General features: G+C 37.6%; 1 protein-coding gene and 1 pseudogene across 1 annotated transcript in view; one reads left to right on the plus strand and one right to left on the minus strand.

Moving 5' to 3' along the window:
• The window catches only part of BMPR2 (bone morphogenetic protein receptor type 2), a 149,575-nt gene that overhangs the window by 85,859 nt on the left and 35,950 nt on the right, over window positions 1–27,766 (plus strand). The window lies entirely within an intron of this gene.
• On the minus strand, window positions 9,979–21,930 carry LOC109379188 (calmodulin-like; annotated as a pseudogene).

Here is a 27,766-nt window from a genome sequence, read left to right on the forward strand (position 1 = left end):
CTCACGCTGGCTGCTGGCTACACACGGTAGCCCATGGCTACACACGGTAGCCCATGGCAACCCACTGCCACAGGGGCTGCAGCCTACGCCGTCGCCGGCAACCCACGGCAGCCCAGCTCCAGGTCGAGCTGTTGTTCAGCATCCTAGCTGTGGAGGGCAGTGTCACTGGCCCTCATAACAGCATACTTTTTTTATAGCAAGTTTTTTTTGTAAGTAGAAAAAGTACTCTCCAAAATGACAATTAAAAAGTATAGTATAGTAAATACATACACTTGTTAACAGTCATGTCATTATCAAGTATTATGTACTGTACATAATTTTATGTGCTATATTTTTATATGACTGGCAGCACTGTAGGTTTGTTTATACCAGCATCACCACAAACATGTGAGTCATACATTGCGCTATGACATTTTGACAGCTAAGATGACACTAGGCGATAGGAAGTTTTCAGCTGCATTATAATCTTATGGGAACACCATCATTTATTTGGTCCATTTTGACTGAAACATCATTATGCAGCACATGACTGTATTGTCAAATGCCTGAAAGGAATAGGATTTGTTTCTTATTTTAATTTGGTAAAATGAATTTAATGGAATCATTCATTAATTGACAAGGTGTTTATTGAAAGATGGTTGCTACTTTCAGTTAAAAGTACAAATGCAGCAAAGTAGTTCATGGGATAGTAAAGAACAGAAAAAAACAAAAATATTAATTGTTAACTCCCTTATTGTTAGATTCATCATAGTAAAAGTACAAAGAAGTCATAATCATTCCTGTTCTTTTACTTCCCCAGAAATGAAGCATCAGATTTTAATTTTTAAAGTAATGCAGGAATATAGAAAACTCTTCCTAAATTGATACTATTACATGATCTCATTTTCAAAGAAGGTTACTTGAAAAGTACAAGTAACTTTTTTTGTAGTGTATTTTCCTAGTGATAAAGAAAATGATGAACGAGTTGATTACGGCTGTTTTAAAGGCCACATAGTGAGGTTATGCTCTGGGGAACAAGAGAAGGTACTTAATGTTCTTTGTTAATCCTACTAATTTCTCTTTAGATTGTTTTCAGCTGAACAGTTTACTTCCTGACATCAAACCTATTCATTGTTACTGGAATTATATCTTTCTCATCAAATATGCATTTACACAATATCCACAACCGCATTCACTTGCCTTCTTACCACTATAACTTTTACGTTGAGTATGGTCAGAACCAGCAGCAGTGAAGGAATGTATGGATGACTGAGAATAACAACATATAGCTCTCTTTCCTCAGAAAAATCTTGTGTTTTTTTTTCCACCCTCAGTTGCAGCTGACGACCATTAGGTACTTAGTGATAGAAGCTAAAGCATATGATAGCAGTTGATCTTTCAGAATAATGTGAGGGGAGAGTTGTCAGGGAAAATCTGACAGGCTAACCACATGACCATAAATGAATATCTGTATTTTGCTGAGTCACAGAGTCATACATTATAATCATTCAAGGATTACTTTGATGTAGAGTTAGCGGATTTCAGAAAGGTTACTCTACTTCCCTCTAGTTCTTAATATATATATTTTTTAATCACAGACTTTGTGTAGTCTTATAAAATTGCCTTACATAGTTTTCTAGAGGCATGAGATAGGGCACAAATAAATGAAATCTGTGCAGACTATTCATTCTGGCTGTTTCCTAAAAAGTTTAGCAGAATGGGAAGTCTACTGATGCTTTTCGTTGAGACATGAATGAAATGTCTTCTTTTAAAATAATTAAATAGTTGATTATTAATGTTGGGAAATGGCATGTGAACATTGTTATGAGCCATAAAAATTAAAGTTCTGTTTGGACTATAGATCACCAATGATTTCTGGCCAGTAAGGACACTAGCTCTCTGTTCTTTAAAAAAAAAAAAAGCCTTTTTCCTCCAATCCCGGCATCTGAAGTATAGTATACATGTCGTGTTCTTCCATTAAGAACAGTTATTACCTTTAAAAACAACAACAACAAAAAAACAAACACAGAAAAGAAAGGAAAAAGAACTGATATTTAGAAATCCATGTAGCTGTAACCTCTGATCTGAGGGTTCAGATCTGAGGTTGCCATCAGAGGCCTATAGCATGTGTTCAACCAGACACACATTATTAGATAATTCTCCAAGACAAAACTGACTAGAGATGAGGAGATTTATGGGTTGATAACTCATTTTCTAGGTCTTTATACCCCAGTTATTATTTTTTCAAAGATTTTCTGTTCTATTGTCGAGTCTAGATTTCAGTAGTTTGTCTCTTTTTATGAGAATAGGTACCATATTTGATTGCTTTCATTATATGGAAACCTTAAAAAATACTTGCCAGTAGTTCTGTGCCTGTTTAGTACATAGTTGTAAGTAGACCTGGCTCTGGACATAATTATGGAATTAAGGAAGATTAGGTACTTCCTTGAGATCTCATTTTCCGAGACCCTTTATTTTTTCTTAGGACCCCCTCCCCCCGCCCCTGTTGTTGTACCCAATACAACGTGTTAACTTTTTCAGGCACCGTCCTTCCTTTCTTCATCACCAAAGGCTGTTCTTAGTTATATTTCCCTCTGGCCTTAAGATATTAGTGTTAGATTAGTATTTAATGGGTTTTGTTTTATAAGATATTTGCAGTAAACTTAAATTCTTAGAGAATGTTATTCCAGATGGGATAAATCTGGTGTTGAAACTTTAATACACTTTATTAGGTTTATAGTTATTAGGCAGACTGAGTAGCCTTTTCAGTAAACATAAAGGGAATTCAGATATTTAATATATAGGGAAATTGAAACTAGCTAAATAACATTTTTGAGTACTTAACTATGTGCCAACAGCATTTTAAGTGCTCTATCTGCATTAAACTTTTACATTTAACCCTTACAAATACTTAAAATGGTTATTCTTATTTTACATTGAGAACACCGAGGCACAGATATGTAATTTACCAAGTCACACAGCTAATAAGTGGTAGAGCCAAGATTGAAACCTAGGTGTTTTGCCTCCAGAGAATGTTGTTAACCATTACTTTCCATTAGTTTTAACCACTATTCTATATACTCAATTGTTCCTAAGTATTACTCTCTACACTCAAACAAGTGGCCTATTTATATTTGTTTGTTCATTTGAGAGGAGGAAAAACACCATTTTTTTGAAAAAACTGATCACATTTCCTAAAATTCAAGGACTCACTCATTATTTTTTCATATCATCTGTATAGCACTAAGTACATATTACAAATGTTTTCTATATTTACATGATACATTACTTATTTAATATTTTTGTTCAAATCATCTCATTTAAAAAATGTATTTTTGTGGTTTTTTTTTTAGCTGAGCCATCCTGCTACCTTGTTGGCAGCTTAGTGGCTGCTCAGCTCGGGCCAGGACTTGAACCACTGTTGCTCAGAGCTCAAACTCTTGAGCGAGCTCTTAACCAACTGAGCCACTCGGCCGGCCCAACTAAAAAAATGTATTTTGAAGGGAAACTTTTCGTCACTACTGTAAATGTAAAGCCAGTATCATTAGTAGAGGGTAACTTAAAATTTTTTTTATTTAAAAATAAGTAAAATGAAAACAAAACCATATTATTAACTAATTAGATATTGTTGCCAAATTGTCTGATACTTGAAGCTTCCTTTCTGTTTAAAGAAGAGGATAGTAGTGTCTGAGATACACTGTTACCAAGTTGAGATTTTCTTCTTTAGCAAGCAAAGAAAACTAACTTTCACTAATACATGTCCACATACTACCTAAAACCGGAAGTCTGACACTTCAGGAAAGTGAAATATACAGAGGGTGCCAAAAAAATTTATACACATTTTAAGAAAGGAAAATTGTATTAAAGTTATAATACTCAATATATACCAATGACAAAAGATGAGTACAAGTCAGGTTTGACTTTTGCAATTACAAAAGGTGCTCAAAGTGGTTACCATCAGCATCCAGACACTTCTGATTACGATGAACTATTGCTTGAGCAACATTGACCAAAGTGTTTACTTGTATACATTTTTGGGGCACCCCCAGTATTATTTTGAGCCTCTTCCAGCCTTGAGAACTTGGCAGTACCTTCTTTGTTTAAAAAGAATGCCAGCCTTTAAGTAAATGAATTTACATTTACAGTATTCTTTCACTGTTTTATAAGCTTAATTCATCCTAATGAGTTTGTAAATTCTCAGAGTTTGAAAGAAGTATATAATTACTGCAATGTTTAGACACTTATGACATTTCTTGATAAGACTTCTGGAGTTGGTATAATTAATCTCCCTAACTGAATGAAATAATTATTAGTAGAAAAGCAGGCAAAAATTTGTCATTAAAAAAAATTCAACCTAATTCATTGTATTTAGTGTTGGAGGTTCTTACATGAATGTCAGAATGCAAGAATACTTTTTTTTAAAAAAGATTTTATTGGGGAATTGGGGAAGGGGAACAGCCAAGTTGTTGTCCTTCAATCTTAGTTGTGGAGGGCACAGTTAGCTTAGCTCCAAGTCCAGTCGCCGTCCGGCTGCCTGCCAGCAGCTCATGGACACAGCTCATGGTGCCATGTTCAATCTTAGTTGCGGGTGGGCATAGCCCACCATCCCATGCAGGGGTCGAACCAGCAACCTTGTTGTTAGGAGCACGTGCTTTCACCAGCTGAACCATCATGCCACCTGTTGGCAGCTCAGTGGCAGCTCAGCTTGGGTGCAGCTCACTGGCCCATGTGGGAATTGAACTGGCAACCCTGTTGCTCACAGCTTGCGCTCTTAACCAACTGAGCCACTTGGCCAGCCTACGAATACTTTTATTTACATTATTCATTAAGTTGATGGTTGGATCAAGTTGATGAGAAACAAAGATTAAATTGCATCTAGAGCTAGATTTAAGAAATCACATTCTAATTTATACTGTGCTGTTAAGATTAGAAATTCTAATTTCAGTGTCTGGCAGCAAATGTCTTATCTCACACTAAGCTAGAAATGAAAACCTACATTCAAAGAAGCTGACATTGGCTTAGAGCCACAGGTAGGTTTTTTAGCTATTGTGAATGTATAGTGATTTTTCAGTTTTTGCTGCTTCTGTGATAACATCAAAGTGATTGAATAGACAGAAAATGGGACATAAGGATGACTCAAAGTCTTTGCTTAGTATTTCATGAAGCATTTTAGCAAGAGGCAAAACAAATTTATTGTTCCTTTTTTAGATATTTAAAATATTAGAGGAGAATGAATGGCATAAGAGAAATAGAGAAAAGTATATACTCTTTAGAAAATATTCTTTAATGTAATAGTAACAAGATTCTATTTAACATGTTATGTGCTGATGGTCAGATAGTTTTCACTCTGAAGCTTTGCTAGCTCTGCCCTACTGAATGTCAGTCCCACCCCATAACTACCTACTTTGTCCCTATTTTCTCAAGAAAGTAACCTCTCTTCATGTTGGTGTTTTAAAAATTTATGTTATTTGATTGTCCTGATGAGTAAAATAAAACCTTAGACTAATCTGGCTTTACTGACAGCCTCCATGGGAGCTTTTGATCTGTAAGATCTAAGTCGCAAGCATGTATGTTGGAATTGACTGGTATTTAAAAATAAATGTCTTCTGAAATAGTAGACAGATTTAGATGTAGATCAAGAAATAATTTCCATGTCTTTATTTTAACACCTGCAACTTTTCTTGTCTTTTTTGATTGCCCGTTCCATGTGTGTTCCTCTGATCTACTTTAACTGCCTCATTTCCTTATGGTGTCTTTGATTACTGAGAAATTTCTGCATATTTGCATATTAAAAAAATGATTATTGGGCTGGCCAAGTGGCGTGTTGGTTATGAGTTCGCTTAGAACGCCAGCTCTGAGCAGTAGATCCCCAGTTTGGATCCCACATGACGGCCAGTGATACTGCCCTCTACAGGTAAGATGGTGAGCAACAGCTCAACCTGGAGCTGGGCTGCCGTGAGTCTCCAGCGACTGTGTAGGCTGCAGCGGAGTTACAGTGGGCTCCCGTAATCTACTGTGAGCGGCCAGCAGCCAGCGTGAGCGGCCGGCAGCTGGTGTGAGCGGCCAAGAACCGCTGTGAACGGCCGTCCAGTGGGTGGTGACAGATCTGCCTCACCTGGGAAGAGTGCAATGATAATACCAACATGGGCCAGTGAAGCGACATCCTCCACAACTAGACTGAAGAACAAAAGGACAGCAACTTGTCTGTTCCTCTTCCCTGATTCTCCAATGCTGTTCCCCTCCCCCAATTCCCCATTAAAATCTTTAAAAAAGAAAAACAAAAAAAAACCTGATTATCTATCTGCTATTTAGTGGTTTCAGATGTCACGATACCATAAAAGGTAAAGGCGTAGATACTTTAAAGCACTTCAGTTACATTCAAAACCAAGATGAAACTAGCCATCATTTGAATAACAGTTGTCTTTAATATGTTGTTTTTTCTAACTTAGGCATAATTGACATAATATTATTAGTTTCGGGTATTCAGCATAATGATTCACTATTTGTATATATTGTGATATGATCACCACAATAAGTCTAGTTAATGTCTGTTACCGTATGTTACACATTTTTTTTCTTGTGATGAGAACTTTTAAGATTTACTCTTTCAGCAACTTTCAAATATGCAGTACAGTATTACTAACTATAGTCACCATGCTGTACATTAGATCCCCATAACTTTTTTATTTTATAACTGAAAGTTTGTTTTGACTACCTTCACCCCTTTCATCTACTCCTCATTTCTGGCAACCACCAATGTGTTCTTTGTATTCACAAAATGGTTTATTTTTTTTCATACATAAATGAGATTATACAGTGTTTGCCTTTCTGCCTTTCTCTATCTGACTTATATCTCTTAGCATAGGCCTTTGGGGGGGTTCATCCATGTGGTTGCAAATGGCAATGTTTCCTTCTTTTCTATGGTTGAATAATATTCATGTGTGTGTGTATCTCACATTTTCTTTATCTGTTCATCTGTCAATGGACACTTGGGTTGCTTTCATATCTTAGCTATTGTGAATAATGCTGCAGTGAACATGGGGCTGCAGATACCTCTTCAAGGTAGTGAATTCATTTTCTTCTAGCCATAATATGAAATTAGTCTAATCAACTGCTAAAATAATTAGGATCATCTGAGGGAGGGAAGTAAAGTGTTTCAAAAATATTGACTTGATTCTTTGGGAAGTTATATAACATAATGATTAAGAACATTGGCTGTCAACCTCAGAGCGTGGGTTAAAACCTTAATGTTCTACTTGCTAAACATAACCTAAATCAGGTTACTTAGTCTCTCTATGTAACATCTCACATGCAGAATAATAGTCTAATTTATATGGTTGTATAGATTAAACAAGATAATGTATGTAAAGTGCCTAACGTAAAGTAAACATTCAATAAATGATAGAATTGTCCTAAAGTCTTTTTAGAAACCAGCTGTTATAAACACCCTCCCTCATTTAATTCTCCTTTTTATTATCAAGGACACTTTCTGCTAATTTTTATTTTTTATATGAGACCCTATCTTCTGTGATTTTTTTTTTTAATTTGAAGGAATTATTGTTATGGAGTTTTCCATGAAATGTATTCAGGTTCCTATGTCCTTCTAGTTGAGAAACAGAACAAAGATAATATTTCCTGCATCTTTCATACCCCCTTCCAAAAAAAGACCTATAAGAAGTTACTCCTAAACAATGGATATTATTCTACTATATGTTTCTCAAGTGTATACCTTCCAAGGTTTTTACAATGAATAAAATAGAGCTGATCTTGATTATTCCCAGATTCCATGTTTGTGACTTCTGTTACTTGCTAAAATTTATTTGTTACCCCGAAATCAATACTCACCGTGCTATCTCAGTCATTCACAGACATGCACAGAATAACAAAAAATTTGAGTCACCTGACATGCATGTTCCCAGCTTGGGTTGATCAAGGTCATGCTCTGCCTTCTTGTTTCGGCTGTCATACTATAAACAGGTGTCCTTTTCACAGTCTATTTAGTGCCACTTTTTTGGTATTTTTGTTGGTGATTTTTGGTTTAAAATGGTCCCCTACTGCTGAAGTGCTGTCTAGTGTTCCTAAGTGCAAGACTGTGATGTGCCTTATGGAGAAAATACATGTGTTAGGCAAGCTTCTTTCAGGCATGAGTTACAGTGCTGTCAGCCCTGACTTCATTGTTAATGAATCAACACTATGCATTATACTAAATAAGATGTCTTTAAGCAGAAACATATATAAAATAAGATTATGTATTGATGGGTTGACGAAAATGTCTTGATTAGAGGCTCACAGGAATCTAACCCAGTATTTCCTATAGGCCAGTGGTTCAGTATTTGCTAATTCAGTGTTTGCAATGACTTTACACAACTACTGCAGAAAACGAGAATAAAATTTACCATATTAACTATTTCTAAATGAAAGTTCAGTAGTGTTAAATACATTCATATTATTGTATAACCACACTCCAGAACTCTTTTCATCTCACAAAACTAAAACACTGATTTTTGTGTATCGATTTTGTATCGTGAAACTTCACTGAATTCAGTTATTACTTTCTCTCTCTCTCTCTCTCTCTCTCTCTCTCTCTCTCTAGTCTTTAGGGTTTTCTATATTTAATATCATTTCATCTGCCAACAGAGACGGTTTTACTTTTTCCTTTCCAATTTGGATGCCTTTTTTTTTTCTTGCCTAGTTACCCTGGCTAAGACTTCCAATACTATGTTGAATAAAGGTGATGAACGTGGACATTTTTGTCTTGTTCCTGATCTTAGAGGAAAAGCTTTAAGCTTTTCCCCATTGAGTATGATGTTAGCTGTGGACTTGTTATATATGATCTTTATTACAGTGAGGTACATTCCCTCTTTGTTGAGACTTTTTATCATAAATGGTTGTTGAATTTTGTTGAATGCTTTTTCTGTATCTATTGAGATGATCATATGATTTTTAGCCTTCATTTTGTTAATGTGGCATGTCACATTGATTGATTGGTGGATGTTGAACCATCCTTGTATCCCTGGAATAAAATGCCTGTCTGTCTGTCTGTCTTTCTCTGTCTCTCTCTCTCTTTCTCTCTCTCTCTCTTTTTCTTTCTTTCTTGTGTAAAATTGGGTAAAAGACTTTTTTTATTGGAAAATAAATGTACAACTTGGAATGGATTTGAGGCAAATTGTGCCATAAGCAGATTTTCTTTAACTTGCTAAACAAAATTTGAAAGGCAAGTAACAATAAAGGAAAATATTTTTGCTATGGGACCAACAGTACAAAAAAATAGTGTATGTGTACCTGGGTAATTTACCTGTTTTGTAATAGTGCAACTTTTTTTTGTTTTTTAAAGATTTTTTTATTGGGGAATTAGGGGGATGGGAACAGTGCTGGGGAATTGGGGGAAGGGGAACAGACAAGTTGCTGTCGTTTTGTTCTTCAGTCTAGTTGTGGAGGACGTGCTTTACTGGCCCAAGTTGGCACCATCATTGCGCTCTTCCCGGGCGAGGCAGATCAGTCGCCGGCTTCTGGATGGCTGCTCACTGCGGCTGCTGGCCGCTCACACTGGCTGCTGGCTACACACAGTAGTCCATGGCAACCCACTGCAGCAGGGGCTGCAGCCTACGCCGTCACTGGTGACTCACAGCAGCCCAGCTCCAGGTTGAGCTGTTGTTCAGCATCTTAGCTGTAGAGGGCAGTGTCACTGGCCCTCATATGTGGGATCCGAACCGGGGCCCTCTGGCATCCCAAGCCAGTTCTTAACCATCGCGCCACTCGGCCGGCCCAGTAGTGCAACTTTTAAGTACATATTGTTGGCTGTCCATAGTCTATGCAGAGTTACAACTCCATACTTCAACAACAGCATGCTAATAGTTCTTAGTGAAAACTACTTTAAAAAAGGTATAACCCAGTTGTTCCCTCATTTGACAAACTCCAGTTACGTTTAGATACGCAGAAGGGCTTAGATGTATCCAGAATAAGTCACATGCAGTATGTTACTTGATCAGTTTTCTGAAATAAGGCTTCAGGACAATGACAGTAAGATAAGGGAAGAAAACGGAGGAACAAAGTCCTAATCACTATACATGCATATTTTTTTTTTGACAGTAGGGGAAACCTTTTACATATAGTTACAAAGGAAAGGCAAATAAACAGTTTTATACAAGAAATTTAACACATGTTGTACAGTGTCTTCCCTTTGCTGTCATCATTTGTACAAACTCTTCATAGTTTACTTGTCCATCACCAGCGATATCTGCTTCCCTGATTATTTCATCAAACTCTTCATCTGCTAACTTCTGTCCAAGGTTTGTCATCACATGGTGAAGCTCTGATGAACTAATATAGCTATTGCCATCCTTATCAAACACACAGAATACTTTCCTAATTTCTTCTTCACCGTCTGTGTCTTTCATTTTTCCTGCCATCATTGTCAAAAGTGCCAGGAAGTCATCTGTGCCATTACCAGCAGCATCCACTTCATTAATCATGTCCTGTAATTCTGCTTATGTGGGATTCTACCCATGAGATCTCATTATGGTTCCTAATTCCTTTGCTGTTTGTTCTATCAGCATCCCTGTCACATAGTGAAAAAGCTTTGAATTCTGCAGTCTGCTCTCCAGTCAGTTGGTCGGCTGTGTTGCCAGCACTGCCAGTCTCCAAGACACAACCACACAAGCACTCAGTTTGCTCACTCCATTCGGACTCGCCTCCATGTGTTGTAATTATACATCTCTAAGATGTATTTAATGATCCTAAATATGGCTGGTTCCACCTGAATGTTTTTTATGGGAATATTCTGTGGAAGTGCATTTGTTTTCTAGGGCTGCTGTAAGAAATTACCACACACAGCATAGCTTAAAACAACAGAAATTTACTTTCTCACAGTTCTGAAGGCCAGGAGTTTTAAAGCCAAGGTGTTGGTGGAGTTGGTTTCTTCTGGAAGCTATATGGGGGAATCTGTTCCATGCGTCTTTCCTAGTTTTTTGTAGCTGCCTGCAGTTGTTGGTGTTCCTTGGCTTGTCATTACATGGCCTTCACCTCTGTCTTTAATCTCCCTCTGCCTTTTTCTTATAAGGACATCCACCATTGGCTTTAGGAGCCATCGTATTTAGGATGATTTCATCTCGAGATCCTTAATTACATCTGTAAAGACCCTTTTTCCAAATAAGTCCACACTCACAGATTCTGGCATGTAGAGAGTAAACATATCTTTTTAGGGGCCTTAATTCAACCCACTACAGGAAATTAATGAGAAATTATAATACTATTAAATTGTGGTTTGAGTAATCCAGGTATTCTCAGGAGATATCTGATAGATGTTTATCTGTAATGATGGTAGATAGAATAAGTTCTAACCCAAAATGCTGTGATTCTGTTTCTTACACTTCCATTATACTTATGTATAAATCTAGAGCCTAGATTTGGGCAGTTCAGCATCCACCAAATGCCCAATGTTGTCATTTCTGACTTTATTATTCCCCATCACTGCTGTTTTTTATATCTATATCTAATCATTATAGTAAGCAAACATGGAAAACATTTTTTTGCATAAATTTGTGTTTCTTATACCCTCTGCATAACCATGTTTTTTTCTGTCAGTATTGGGTAGTTTACGTAGTAACATTCAATAAATGTTATTCAGTTCAAGTCAGTAAATATCAATTCTCTTCTAGTATGTGTAAGACATTGTTTTGCTATAGAAGATCTTAGAAATGCACATAATCAGAGAAAATGAATGTTTCCTTTGTTTAATTAAGAAAAATAAATACCCGTGAGAAAGCACATTATTTAAAATCCAGATAGACTCTTTGTGTTTTAGTCAGTTGTTTAATTGTTTAAACAATTAATAACTTAGATGCAAGGTGATTACATACCTCCAAATATGTTTCCTAACTCCCCTGATTATGTCTTGTTTGAGGAGTAAATATCCATAGGTAGGTATAGCTACTTGAATAAAATTTCAATTTCATTATATTCTAAAAAATACTCTAGATGTAATTAATGCACGGAAATGATAAGCAGAAGACATTTCTTAATAAAGCTTGACTTGAAAAATTAATCAGATTCTTTAGCTCTTATGCACTAGAAAGAGAAAGGTTTTTTTTGTTTGTTTTTTTATAAAGCACATGGTAGGTGTTGTACTTTTTAACATTTATGTAAAAACATTTCCTTCTTTGTTAAATATGGCCATTTTTTAAGTTTGATAAAATAACACACTTTAAATAACTTAAGTGACTTTTTTGGGGGTGCATTACAACTTGTAATGCAGCATTTTTCTTATCTTCTTATGATTCTGGTCGTTGCTGAAGGCTAATTCCCTCTAAAACTTGAGGAATCTCCAAGCCTCCTATATTTGCACATCTGGACTTGGAGCTGTGTTCCTACTCCAAAAGTATTAATTATTTCTACTCAAAATGTAAGTTCTTTCTATTCTGAAGATGCACCCGAATTCCTGCAGAGGTCTTTAATACACAAAATATAAAAAGTGTCCTGAGTTAATGAGAAATTCTGTACTATTACCCTCTTTTCCCACTAGGTTAGAGAAACAGAACCTAGCTTGAGCTTTCTATCACAGCAAATTATTATGTTCAAATTCTTATTGGTAGTAACTCTGAAGTATGAATCTGTGATTATATAGAATTCTCAGTTTTCAGTCTACAAATTCATTAGAAGCTCCTGACCCAGAGTCTTTAACTGTTTAGTTCCTAGATGACTATTATAATATTAAATAGGGTAAGTTATTGTCTATGTTTGGGGAAAAAAATCTCTTAAAAAATCACATTTATGCTTAATAAGACTTTATAGGTCTTAATAAGACTTTATAGGTTTACATAAGCCAGGATCTTTGTACTTGAGTGAAATTTTATTTACAGAACATAATTTAAAATTGCTTGATCTCATGCTGATAAAAAGTCCTAATTAGGCAGGTATATTTCTTATTAGTAAAAATTGGGAAATCAATTATAATAAGTATAATTTGTAGGTTCAAATATATGAACCATGGCAGTCTATAATAACACTTTTAAAAGTTCTTGATTCTAAATAGAATTGTCCATGTACCTCGTTCCCAAAGTGAGTAGAAAATGAAATTAAGATGCATAATGTGGGTAGTAAACTTTCCATATATGTTTCATTATTTGGTATTTCAAAATAATATAAATATTTCAGAGAGTTTCCAAAGAGAGATACCAATTCTTTTTTTCTGCCTGTTTTCTGCTTTTTTTGTATGACGTTAAGGTGATCATTAGCATGGAGAATTAAAGGAATATATGTAGTATAATATCTTTTCTTTCTCAAGACAAAGGTTCTTCCTCCTACTGGAAGAGGCCTTTAAAAATGTATAGGGGCATTTTTAAAGATTGTCAGAATGTCTAGGGTGGGCGGACTATTGGCGTGTAGTGAGTGTAGTAGACTGGAGATTTTTAAAATCCTTCAACATTTGGGATAGTCTTGCACAACTAAGGTATTACCCAAAATGCCAGTGGAACCCCTACTGAGAAATGTTCTTGCCCTTGCTCTAGGCAGTAAAGCCCTCAGGTAGAAAAATACATCAGGATGGTCCCTAAAGTGAGAATTAAAAGTTTCCACCAGCCATTTTGCTTTCAGAAACAGCAGAACAGATCCATCTCACTTCTGCCTTCCAGATCTTTTATTAAGTGCATTTAGTTGGCTGATGCTACCTCAGAACTGAATTCCTAGCTGCAGAAGAGTCTAGGAAATGCAGGCCTTTTGCTTTCTAGCCTGCATTTCAGGAAGGCATACTAGAATGAAGCCAGAGTGGATGGTAAGGGGCAGTCTTATATACCTATCTCCCACGTTATGATCATTACATTGTTACAGTATCACAATAGGTATCACAGTATCTGTTGCATTATTTTTTCTTAGCTACATAATATAACTTTCTGAGGGTTCACAGAGGCAATAAGTGAGGAAGGGCAAAAAAATAAAATGAATGGTAAGGGGTATTTCTACTCCAGTATGAAGTCATTTGTCTCAGTTCTTTTCCCAAGAACCAGTCACAGTCCAGCTGTGCCACTGCCCTTCAGCTCCCAGATCTTTCTTTGCTACCTGCTCCCTGGTACCTTCTTGCAAGCATATTTTAGGGCGTCTAGTCCCTGGACTGTAGTAATATGCTCTCTTAATAAGCACATTTACAAACATCCTCAGGATATTGTCATAGACTTCCGTTTTTCCCACTACTTCATTTGCCCACCCCTTTGCCTGTCAGCATGGTTATCTACTTCTAGGGGCAGCAGCGTGAGATCTTTAGATGTTTTGGCAGCCTCAAAATTTCTGAGCAACGTTTCTCAGGAACTTTTGTTTATGTAATTTCTTCTAGGAAATAAATCAACTCTCTTAGCCTAGTCTTACTGGCATATAATAATATATAATATAATATAATATAATATAATATAATATAATATAATATAATATAATATTAAATAGCTATATGTATAATAGCCTGAGTTCACTCGGCTGCCTGAGTATTTGAGAGTCTATGCACCCAAGGCATTCAACGGTTGTGTTATTCTAAAATGATTTTTTTAAAAGTGATTATGCATTTTTAAAACCCTGCTATGGTACTAAATAAGAAGCAATTGGCTAAGATACAGTGCATGATAATGATGTAGTTTGCAGGGTGTTCAGATTGTTTGGTAATGTCACAGAATCACAATCTGTGTGATTACAGACTGGTGGAACAGAGATTACAGATAATCACAGAGATCTCCCAGGACTGTGGTTGAAAATACACATAGGATCATTCTTGTTCATTTATGTGTTTTGTGAATAATGACTGCTTTAAATGTTGAAATGCATTGCATATTATACTTTCCATTCCTTAATCCATTTAATGGGGAAAAAAACCCCAGAGAATGCACCCAGAAGATAATTGGAACTGTGTTGAATTTTTAATTTATTTGTTATTTATTTATTTTAAAGATTTTATTAGGGAATTGGGAGAGGGGAACAGCGTTGGGGAATCAGGGAAGGGCAACAGACAAGTTGCTGTCCTTTTGTTTTTCAGTCTAGTTGTGGAGGATGTCGCTTCACTGGTCCATGTTGGTATTGTGATTATTGCGCTCTTCCCAGCTGAGGCAGTCGCTCGCCGGCCTTTGGATGTCCATCCATGGCGGCTTACAGCTGCTCACGCTGGCTGCTGGCCATTCACGGTAGCTTACTGGCAGCCCACTGCAGCCTACGCCGTCACCAGCGACTCATGGCAGCCCAGCTCCAGGTTGAGCTGTTGTTCACCATCTTAGCTGTAGAGGGCAGTGTCACTGGGCCTCATATGTGGGATCCGAACCGGGGCCCTCCGGCGTCCCAAGACAGCTCTTAACCAATGCGCCACTCAGCCAGCCCCTAAACATATTTTTGAAATGATTGTAAACAAAGTCATTCATTGCAGCATTGTTTGTTATAGTAAAATAATGGAAATGACTATCCATTAAGAGAACAGGTTAAACGATTTTGTTACAACAGTATAACAGAATAGTATGAAGCTTAAAAAAAAGAATTTAAAACTTTCTCTGAACTAATTTAGAAAGATCTCCTTGGTATATTGTTAACTATTGCAATGGGGGTGTGGGATGGATATGACCATCTATTTAAATTTGCTTCTGTATGCATGTTCATGTATTTGAAATTCCGAAAGGATACACAAGAAAGTACAAATATTAATTACTTCTATATGAATGTATGTGTATGGGAGAATGTGGGTTAAGGAGGACTAGGAGTGTAAAGGAGACTTTAAGTGAATATCTTGAGATATTCATGTCATGTGTTACCTGTTCAAAAAATTAAAAAATAAAGATATTTAAACTTCAGAAATAGCATGAATGCAGAACAGATCAAGACCTGACTTTCTAGATAAATAGTGTTGTACACTAGAGAGTGGCATTTATACTAGGAAGATTTAGTTGCACATAGTAAAGCTAAGAGTTTGAAAGGTATTTTCTTGTGCTTGAAAGAAAAGTGTGATCCCATACTACTTTTAACTACTGTGATCCCTCATTAGTTTCACCATCTTCATTTATGGTTTGATACCCAACGTTTTTTCTGAAATTCAAAATGGTACACAAGGGCATAAGTTATTATTTGTTTTGTTTTGTTTTATGTTTTTGTTTATTGGTTTGTTTCTTTGCTAATTTGATCAGTAATGGGGAATGATGGTGGGAGGAGAAAATCGGGGGCTTTGGAGTTTATACTCCAAATGTAAGAAGTGGGGCAAAGGTGGAGGGGAGTATTTTCCAGACATTCTTTGCCAGCTTTACAGTTCTGTTCTGAATTCCATCCATATCCTCAAGTCTACTATGGCATTTACTAAAGTATCAAGGAGGGGCCAGCCCAGTGGCTCAGTTGGTTAGAGTGCGAGCTCTGAACAACAGGGTTGCCGGTTGGATTCCCACATGGGCCAGTGAGCTGCGCCCGAACGGAGCTGCTGCTGAACTGGTGAGAGCGCGTGCTCTTAACAAGGTTGCCAGATCAACTCCCTCACGGGATGGTGGACTACACCCCGCCCGCAACTAGATTGAAAGTGGCAACTGGACTTGGAGCTGATCTTGCGCCCTCCACAAGTAAGATTGAAGGACAACAACTTGACTTGGAGCTGATGGGTCCTGGAGAAACACAGTGTTCCCCTTCCCCAATTCCTCAACACTGTTCCCGTCCCCAGCTCCCCAATAAAATCTTAAAAAAAAAAAAGAATAGCAAGGAGAAGTTGCATCATCAAGGATGCAGTCGCTCAAGGATGCAATTGCCCTACTATGTGTATCATTGGACCATTTTTTGGCTAACTTCACTTCCCATTTATTCAATCCCTCAATCATTTACTAAGTACTATAAAGTCAACTAAGTTTTGAAATTATTTAAACTTTCTCATACTCTTGCCAATTCATTTGATTACCTTTGAATCTTAGAATCATTCCACAGGTCTCAACCTATTGTATTGCATATCCCCATGTTTTCCACTCATTCCCAGCCATTTCCAGAATGTTCAATAATTGATTAAATTAGTGAATGAATTAATGATTGCTTGATAGGAAGACTGATGTAGCTAGACCAGGCTTGGTGCAAATGGCTTCCTCAACAAGATTTACTGGTTTAGTGTTACGATGAAGCAACATTTGAATGGTTATGTGTTAAGAAGAGAAACTTTGGCCGGCCGAGTAGTGCGTTGGTTAAGAGTTGGCTTGGGACACCAGCTCTGAGCAGCAGGGCCCTGGTTCGGATCCCTCATGAGGGCCAGTGACGCTATGCCTTCTACAGCTAAGGTGGTGAACAACAGCTTGATCTGGAGCTGGGCTGCCATGAGTCGCTGGCGACAGCGTAGTCTGACTGGCAGCTGGCGTGAGCTTTCATGAGCTGCTACCCGAAAGCGACTGCCTCACCCAGGAAGAGTGCAATGATAATACCAATATGGGCCAGTGAAGCGACGTCCTCCACAACTAGACTGAAGAACAAAAGGAAGGCAACTTGTCTGTTCCCCTTCCCCAATTCCCCAATGCTGTTCCCCTCCCCCAATTCCCCAATAAAATCTTTTTGGAAAAAAAGAAGAGAAACTCATGTTGACTTGTTTAGAACTATTTTAAGATGGAGAAAAGAAATGGCATTGTTTAGTTTCTGTTTCAGTTTCTGAAGTAATTTTTTTCTGCCTGATTATTTTTCAATTACCATAAAATAGAATTTTTCCTACTAATTTTTATATGAGGTTTTAAAAGAGGTTTTAACAGATATTTTTTCTGTGTGTGTGTGTGTGTGTGTGTGTGTGTGTGTGTGTGTGTGTGTGTAAACAGTAGTTTGCAATTATTTCTCTACCACGGACTTCTTTTTTTTAATCTGTCCAGAGCCCCTCCATTTCATGTTTTGGGAGGCTTTTGTCTACTACAGTGTGTTTTAAAGAAGTAAAGATATCTTCTTGCCTCTTTTAAAAACATTAATCAGACACATCTCAGTGCAAAAACACTGAGCAAGTCACACAGTATATCTTAGTTTCTAAAGCTGTTGACCAGAGGTCAGAGTTTTGAAGTGAAGGGAAAGGAAATTAACATTTTAATTTCATTTTTCATAGTTTAAAAATACACTGAAATAAGTGCTAACAGTATCTATAAAGCATTATATAAATACTGGCAATTATGTTACTGAATTCTGGCTTTTCTGTATATGTAATATCCTTGATATTTTAAAAATAAAAAGTCATAAAAAATGGTGAGAACCATTCTTTGAGACTTTTTATTTTGGTAAAATACACACAGTAAAATTTACCATCTTAACCATTTTTATTTTATTAATTTTTTAAAGTTTACTTTCTTTTTTTAACTTTATTTGGGAACAGTGTGTTTTTCCCAGGACTCATCAGCTTCAAGTCAAGTTGTTGTCCTTCACTCTTACTTGTGGAGGATGCAGACTCAGCTTCAAGTCCAGTTGCTGTTTTCAATCTAGTTGCAGAGGGTGCAGCCCACCATCCCATGCAGGAGTCGAACCATCAGCCTTCTTGTTAAGAGCATGCTCTCTAATCAACTGAGCCATCTGGCTGCCCACTGGCAGCTCAGCTCAACTCGTTGTCTTCAATCTAGTTATGGAGGGTGCAGCTCACTGGCCCATGTGGGAATTGAACTGGCAGCCCTGTTGCTCAGAGCACTCTTTCTAACCAACTGAGACATCCAGCCACCCTTAACCATTTTTCTTTTTATAAATTTTGACAGATCTCTTTTTTTAAAGATTTTATTGCAGAATTGGGGGAGGGGAACAGACAAGTTGCCTTCCTTTTGTTCTTCAGTCTAGTTGTGGAGGACATCGCTTCACTGGCCCATGTTGGTATTGTGATCATTGTGCTCTTCCCGGATGAGGCAGTCGCTCGCCGGCCATTGGATGGCCGCTTACAGCAGCTCACGGCAGCTCACGCCGGCTAGCAGCCACTCATGCTGGCTGGCTAGCAGCCACTCACGCTGGCTGGCTGGCTGGCTGCCAGCCACTCACTGTAGCTCATGGCAGCCCACTGCATCTGGGGTTGCAGCCTATGCCATCGCTGGCAACTCACGGCAGCCCAGCTCCAGGTTGAGCTGTTGTTCATCATCTTAGCTGTAGAGGGCATAGCATCACTGACCCTCATGTGGGATCCGAACTGGGGCCCTGCTGCTCAGAGCTTGCATCCCAAGCCAACTCCTAACCAACGCACCACTCGGCTGGCCCACCCTTAACCATTTTTAAGTATATATAGTTCAATAGTATTAATTACATTCATACTGTTGTGCAACTAATGTCCAGAACACTTTTTATCTTGCAAAACTGGAGTTCACAAAAGGAAATAAAATGTTTATCTTTGTATTACATGTCTTATCCCACAAAACACTAAAGTGCATGCTATGCTTTAAATCAGCGGTTCTCAACCTTTCACAGGGGTCGCCTAAGACCATCGGAAAACACATATTTTCAATGGTCTTAGGAACCGAGACACCGCTCCTCTATCTGTCTCCAGGCCCACATGCAGATACGCCCACATACGAGTACCCAGCAACCCCTGTGAAAGGGTCGTTCGACTCCCCCAAAGGGGTCGCGACCCACAGGTTGAGATCTGCTGCTTTAAATAAATATAATTAATTTTTCAATTTTAAAAATTCATTCTGTAGCCAATAGTGAGTGGGGTTATAGGTATTACTTATAGACCGTTTTGTTTGAATGCTGAGTGTAGACTCAAATTGTGAGGAAAAGTATGGGCAGAACTAGAAAAAAATTTATTCTAAACTATTCCTAAATGTCTAATTTTTAGATAACTGAAAATTGTATACATTTGCACATATCTCTATAAAACGTTACATGGGTAGTAGTAGATATGTTCCTATAGTTGTCAGCTCTTGCCAATAATACTTCATCAATAAGCCACCTCTAAACTCAGTGGCTTTAACAACAAGGATTTATCCTGGTGATCACAGGTCTTTAGATCAGCTGGGAATTTGCCTGATACAGGCTGGACTTAGCCCCAGGCTGCAGGGTCAGTTCAGAGCTTCTGTTTCTGGGGCTTAGTATCAAGGGGAAGCATCTGCTCATAATTAGTTCTTCTCATAGAGGATTACGTGATCATAAGGAGTGCAAACACAACTTCCCATGCATATGTTAGATCACTGTTAGTTTTATATTTGCCAGTTTCCCATGGTCTGAGGAAGTCCCATGGAAAGTTTAAAGTCTTGGTGTGTTGGGGGGTACATTGCATCTACCATGAGGCCTTGGTAAGAATGTGGATGTAGTTCTTTTACAAGGAAGTGAGAATTTTAGGGAACAAAAAGAGTTATTTTCTAAACTTAAAAGGCAGATTTCTTTTAGCACCTATATATTTAGTACCAACCCTTTTTTGTGTTATAAATTCTTCACTCCTTTTAAAACAATTGTTGTATATGTTGTACATCAAAAAAAAAAAAAGGACATCCAGAATGTACCCACAAATGGTTTAAATCAAAATTATTTCCCGCTCTTCTAGCTTTTTAAATAAATATTTTGCCTTGTTTTTTTTGTATGTGTTTTTTTAAAGATTTTTATTGGGGAATTGGGGGGATGGGAACAGTGCTGGGGAATTGGGGGAAGGGGAACAGACAAGTTGCTGTCATTTTGTTCTTCAGTCTAGTTGTGGAGGACGTTGCTTCACTGGTCCAAGTTGGCACCAACATTGCGCTCTTCCCGGGCGAGGCAGCTCAGTTGCCGGCTTCTGGACGGCCGCTCACTGCGGCTGATGGCCACTCAGGCTGGCTGCTGGCCGCTCACGCTGGCTGCTGGCTACACGGTAGCCCATGGCAACCCACTGCAGCAGGGGCTGCAACCTACGCCATTGCCGGCGACTCCCAGCAGCCCAACTCCAGGTTGAGCTGTTGTTCAGCATCTTAGCTGTGGAGGGCAGTGTCACTGGCCCTCATATGTGGGATCCGAACCGGGGCCCTCTGGCATCCCAAGCCAGTTCTTAACCATCGCGCCACTCGGCCGGCCCTGCCTTGTTTTTATTTTATTTTATTATTATAATTTTTATTAGTTTCAGGTGTAACTAACTACTAGCTTTTGATACAAATGTTTTAGTTATGTAATTTTCTACATTGTTTAATATAGATATTGTAAGGATCAATAATTTTCTTTTTTTCACATCAGTGTTTTTAGTTGATGATTTTTTAAAAATGTTGAATCTATAAAAGAATTGAGCTACTGAATAATCACTCATTTAAAAAAATTAATTGGTTTGTTTTGCAATTTGATACAATACTAAAATATTATTTAAACTTAGTTGCTTTTATCTCACCTTTACCTCACAGAGTTCATAACAGGTTTTTTGTTTTTGTTTGAAAACCATGATAGAATTGGACTAAACAGAACTTTCTGCATTGCCCAGAATGTCACTGGTGCTTCTAAGCAGGACATGTGAGTGCCTCTAAGACAGGTTTTCAGACAGGAATATGTATAGGCAGAAAGAAAGGAACATAAAAGAGAAGGAAAAGTAAAAAGAGAGCTTGGGGAAAGCAAAGCTAAGGAGATGGGAAAAAGTGCCTGTGTTGGAAAATGATACAGTTCCAGCAACAGTTGTTCTAAACTCAGTTGGCCTCATCATTGCCCCAGGTTTTCTGTCAATTTACCGCCCTACTTTCACTGTCTAAGGAGTAGAATTTGTAGGAACTGAGCAGATATTGATGGACAGTTTGGGTGAGAATAATCAGTGATGATCTGATGGAGACATTCATTTTACTCCCCTTTCATGGAAGACTAGATATGCATGTTTAGAAGGTCCCTCTTAAAGAATTGTCAAATAAGATACAGTAGGTACTTTGAGGGCAGGGTATAAAGGAACCATCTGGGAACTCTTGAAGAGATGCATTTCAAGGATTCCAGTGGTTTCAGATACAGGTTTCCTCTGCTATCCCAAGTACAGCCTTCCTATGAAATTATTATGTAAGCCGAAATGGTGTAAAGCAAAGAGGCAATTACCTTAGGACGCATCTTGCTGCTAACAGATGCACAAAATAAATCGAGATAAAAAGCACAGTTGTTCACCGTCACATTTCAAAGCTGTGGCAGCTTGATACTAGGATGCTGAGTGTAGTTCCTGCAGCAGAAGCTTGGCAGGGCTCGGGTTGCAAGCTGCCTCTGTGATGGTTCTCTGCAAAACAAACGTTGAACGCTATTTTCACTTTCCGCCTTTTTCGTAAAAGTGAAAATCCTCTTCAGATTTCTTTTGGTTAGCGAAAACAGGTACTGATGTAGATGTTTCGTAAAAGTGGAGTGGCATAAAGTGAACTTTCAGAGAGTGGGGGAATACCTGCATATGTTAAGCATGGCTTCTGAAAGTGCTAATTTCATAAAGCCCTGTTCAGTATGGCATGTTTCCCTGTATCCTATCTCTCAATCTCTAAGCTTTTCTTTCTGCTCTGTTCCTACCCTAGAGTGCATCTTTGATTAACTCTGGCTTTCTTGGTTGCTAGCTACTGCCTGTGCTGCCAAAAAATTAGAAACAGCAAGACGATGTACAGCCTTTTAATTTGTCTGCTTTGTTTAATATTTTTCTCTTTCCAACAATACTGGGTATTTAAAAAGTACTAAACAGAACTGAAAAACCAAATGTATACATTTCAGGAATGCTTCTATGATGCTTCATAGCGATTACCTACAGTGATCTTTTAGTTATCATTATAATAAGTCCTAGAATCATTACAGGGGGAAATAATTACATTTGTTATATAGAAAAGCAACCCTGAATACATTTCATCTGTACACAGCAGCATGGTTAAATCTTCAAAACATATTACTGAACAAAAGAAACAAGGCACAAAATGCTGTAAGATAAATAACTTCCATTTTTATAGTCAAATTATTTCATGGTTGTTTTCTGAGAACAAAGTGTGTATTGTGAATTTAGAAGTATCATTTGTAGACCAGTTAGGAAAATTGAGTAGGGATCTCTGAGTAATTTGATTCTTAGGTTTGATTCTGTATTGTAAGAATTTTTATGTGGTTTTGTTTTAAATAACGAATATTGCAGTGATTAGATTTCCATTTTTCTGATGTTAATTTAGGCCCAAATTCACTTTTCTTGCTCAATTAGGCTTTTGGGATCTTGATTGGTGCTTTCTAAGAAGTATTAAGTGATTATTTTCAAAACTGTTACATGGAGTAATAATACCTTTTGGTTTAGTCTATCTGTGTATAAAGCTAAAAAATAAAATCTGATCAGAATAGAGGCAATTAATACTTGTTTAGAATTATACCAAAAACATTTTGAGAACATATTTAATGGTGTTTTCATTATACTTTAATGGATTTTTTTAATGTCACGAGTCTGCAGATTAATCTTTACCTTCTATTTTCTTGTATTTATTAAAAACTCTTAATCTATTTACTTAAATGCTGTTTTTACACTTATTTAATAACTTTATTCCAATGAAATGTAATTAACTGTTTTAATTCATTCTTTAATAAAAAAACAATGCTGAAATTCAGTCTCTTCTAATCACAAAACACCTATTTTAAAGAAATTAAAATTATAAATCTTACAAAGATAGAAGAAAGCTAGGCATTGAATGTCTTTTCTGTTTTCTTTTCAAGCCTTTTTTGTTTGTTTAATTCAGATTGTTTCTCTTTCTCTCTCCCATAGTTTTCCACTATTTCTTTTATAATTCGGCCATAAAATGTGTGGACTCAGCAGAGTATGGATTGTTTTTGTTTATTGTTATTTGTTGTGTTTGTTTCTTACAAACTAAGTTATTCACAATGACTAAGGCAAGTAAAATGTAAAATAGCCTTAAATAGTCAGTATCAAATACCAACTTGGAAAAAACCCCAAGAAATCTGCCTCCTCTCAACTTGTTTTTAGGACATTAAACGTAAACATCAATCTGATTATGATTACTGTATAGTTGCCATTGTAAACATTAAAATAAATCAACACTGTTTATTCCTTATAAAAATATTTGTTCAAAACATTGAGCTGCGTAATGTATCATTACAGAAATGATATTTAGCAATCTGAATTATTTTGCTAAGGAATTAATTTAACAGATTGATCACGTTAACTGTTTTGATTTTAAATGCTTTTCTCTGCTTTTATGAAAAGTACATTGCTTTAAAAAAATTGTAAAAACAACCTAATCCCTAAATTTGCCTTTTCATACAGAGTTGTAAAAAGATTTAGGAGCCAACATAACCACCAGTGTGTTATATTTAAGATTTCCTTTGTTGCTTGCTGCACATGCAACAATGTTGTTCTTTCTTTGACACAGACCCAGACAAAGGCTGAGTGTAGCAAGGAAGCAGACAGCACGCCTCCAGTAGTGGCCCCTGCCTGGCTCCAGGCTTTGTAAACAGAAACATCCCAGGCTCCAATGAGGCAGACAGGGGTTCCCTGTCTGTTCTGCATTCAGGAAGCACTTGCTTGTACAATCCAAGCCATTGCACGCAGGCATACATAGCAGTGTTTACATTTGGCTGAGTATTGAACTGAGAAAGCTAATAGGGAGGCAAGATGAAGGTTTATTAGGGCTAGGGGAACAAGACAATTTCAGGTATAGCATAAATATATAAAAGAGGAAAAAAAAGGATTAAAAACAAACAAAAGGAGTATTTGGTTAAAGGCCTCTTTTATTTTATTTTTTTTACGGTTTTAACTTTTTTTTTTTTTTAAAGATTTTTTTATTGGGGAATTGAGGGAAGGGGAACAAACAAGTTGCTGTCGTTTTGTTCTTCAGTCTAGTTGTGGAGGACGTTGCTTCACTTTCACTGGCCCAAGTTGGCACCATCATTGCGCTCTTCCCAGGCGAGGCATGTCAGTTGCCGGCTTCTGGACGGCTGCTGGCTACACACGGTAGCCCATGGCAACCCACTGCAGCAGGAGCTGCAGCCTATGCCATCGCTGGTGACTCACGGCAGCCCAGCCCCAGGTTGAGCTGTTGCTCAGCATCTTAGCTGTAGAGGGCAGTGTCACTGGCCCTCATATGTGGGATCTGAACTGGGGCCCTCAGGCATCCCAAGCCAGCTCTTAACCAATGCGCCACTCGGCCGGCCCTAAATGCCTTTTTTATTGCACACATATGTGAATACACATATTGAAATATTTTTCCTGGCAGTTTTTCAGGGATTTCATATTTTTAGACCATGTAACATATCCTGGAAAGCTTTCCATTTGAGATATTTAACTATTAGCATGGTTTTTAACATGTTTAAGAAATCTATTTAACACATTTTTCATCCTCCCTATTATATGACTTAATCATTTCTATTTCATATTTTGGGTTAATGAATATTTTTATGTAAATATTTTGCAGTTTCTTTGTAAATTTGATAATAAAAGCAAAGAGAATGCTGAGCCTTCAAGAAACATTGGAAGACTCATACAGAATTTTGGAATTAGAAGGACCTTAAAAGTCACCTAGTATAACCACCGTTTAAAAAATAGTTTAATGTATTTTCTTTCTTTTTAAAGATTTTATTGGAGAATTGGGGAAGGGAAACAGCATTGGGGAATCGGGGAAGGGGAACAGACAAGTTGCTGTCCTTTTGTTCTTCAGTCTAGTTGTGGAGGACGTCGCTTAACTGGCCCATGTTGGTATTATGATTGCGCTATTCCCAGGTGAGGCAGTTGCTCACTGGGCATTGAAGGGCCTGCTCACGGTGGCTCACGGCAGCTCACGAAAGCATGTGTCCGCTGCCAGCCAGCCACTGCAGCCTACGCCATCGCTGGCGACTCACGGCAGCCCAGCTCCAAGTCGAGCTGTTGTTCACCATCTTAGCCGTAGAGGGTGCAGCATCACTGGCCCTCATGTGGGATCCGAACCGGGACCCTGCTGCTCAGAGCTGGTGCCCCAAGCCAACTCCTAACCAATGCGCCACTTGACTGGCCCAAGTTTAATGTATTTTCATAGCAAAGTTATAATAATAGCACAGAAGACAAACATTAAAAACATGTACTTGCATATAGGAAAACTCAGAATAGTATAGTGAATGATAAAAATACTGTATGACAAAAATGGTAGAAATACCACTTCGTTGCTGTCATTAAGAAATTTACTTGTTTGTAAAATATCCAAACTCTGGCATTGCAGGTTTATTTATAATTGTGATAAAGCCGAACTCTTGAAACTTGTTCATTGAAACATTTTGACTTGCATTCACACTTTATGTCCCCTCATTTATATTAAAAATTCACATACAAATAAAAATGAAAAAAACGGTCAAGACCTGATTTCTGTTTTCTATTTTTCCCCTGACAATCATATACTTAAGTAGGCACCTTTTTACCTTATAGGGAAAAATTGTGTAACATTCAGAACTACCAAACAAGAAGAGAAAAAAAGTTTTTTTGGAGGATGCAATTTTTTTCTATATAGGGGATTCTCTCAAGCACATTCCCCACGTGTGGCATCCTAGTTGAATGTCTTTTGGAATCATTGTACACATGTGGCATGGATAGCACACAGGCTGGTGTCTTCAAAAAAGGCCAGCCAGCCAGGCCTCACCTGCACCCTGCAAAGTACCAACTGCCGCACTATGGAAACGCAGATCTGTTTGACACTCTGAGCAATTTCTCACACCAAATGCTGAAATCGTTGTTTGGGAATCAATTTCAGTGGACTTTTGATAATGTCTAATTTCATGGACTGCTGCAGTACCAGGCCTGTAACTCTGAGATTTGTTCACAGTAAGTAGCCACGATAGATGCTACAAAATTTTTGTATTAAAACTCATAATTTTTTAGAAAAGTCTCTTAGTCTTTTAGACTGTTTTCTTACATTGTACATTCATTTATAACAAGATAGGCCATCTGTTTTTAAAGCCCAAACTAAATTATAAAAAACATTAAGGCAAGCACATAGACAGCATCACAAAGAGATAGCAGACCATGGATAAGGTGGAAAAATTGGAAATCAGATGCAGTGATTTAAAAACATTTAATGGTCTGAGAATCCCTCAGAAGCCCTAGACTTATCACTACAGATTGATATTCAAAATTATGTCTCCAGTCATGTAGAAAAAAATTTGCTCCAATATATTTAGCTTAAGAAGGCAGGAAAAATGTATACTGTATTTTATATGACACAGAATTAACTATGTTAAAGTGTGCCATTCAGTATATTCACAGTGCTGTGCAATCATCACCTCTATCTAGTTCCAAAACATTTTCGTCACCCAAAAGGAGACTGTATACCTGATGAGTGAGCATCACTACAGATTTTCCCATCACCCAGCCTCTGGAAACTAATCTGCTTTCTGTATCTTTGGATTTGCCAATTCTGGATATTTCATATAAATGGAATCATAGGATATGTATGACCTTTAGTATACCCAGTGTATGGATAAACCACATTTTGTTTATTCATTTATCAGTTTATGAATATTTGTGTTGTTTCCACTTTTAGCTATTGTGATTAGTGATGCCATGAAGATTCCTATAGAAGTTTTTGTTTGAACACTTGTTTTCAGTTCTTTGGGTAGGTATATGCCTAGGCGTGGAATTGCTGGGTCTTATGGTAATTCTATATTTAACTTTTTGAGTAACTTCTAAAATGTTTACTACTGCAGCTGCACCATTTACATTCCCACCAGGAATACACAAGAGTTCTATTTTCTCCACATCCTTGCCAACAATTTTTTTCCCTCTTTTTTTTAAAGCTGAGCCATCCTGCCACCTGTTGGCAGCTCAGTGGCTGCTCAGTTCGGGCCGGGAATCGAACCACTGTTGTTCAGAGCTCAAACTCTTTTTTTTTTAAAAGATTTTTATTGGGGGATTGGGGGGATGGGAACAGAGCTGGGAAATTGGGGGAAGGGGAACAGACAAGTTGCTGTC

Source organism: Hipposideros armiger, unplaced genomic scaffold (assembly GCF_001890085.2).
Source record: "Hipposideros armiger isolate ML-2016 unplaced genomic scaffold, ASM189008v1 scaffold_23, whole genome shotgun sequence".
NCBI classification, from domain to species: Eukaryota; Metazoa; Chordata; class Mammalia; order Chiroptera; family Hipposideridae; genus Hipposideros; species Hipposideros armiger.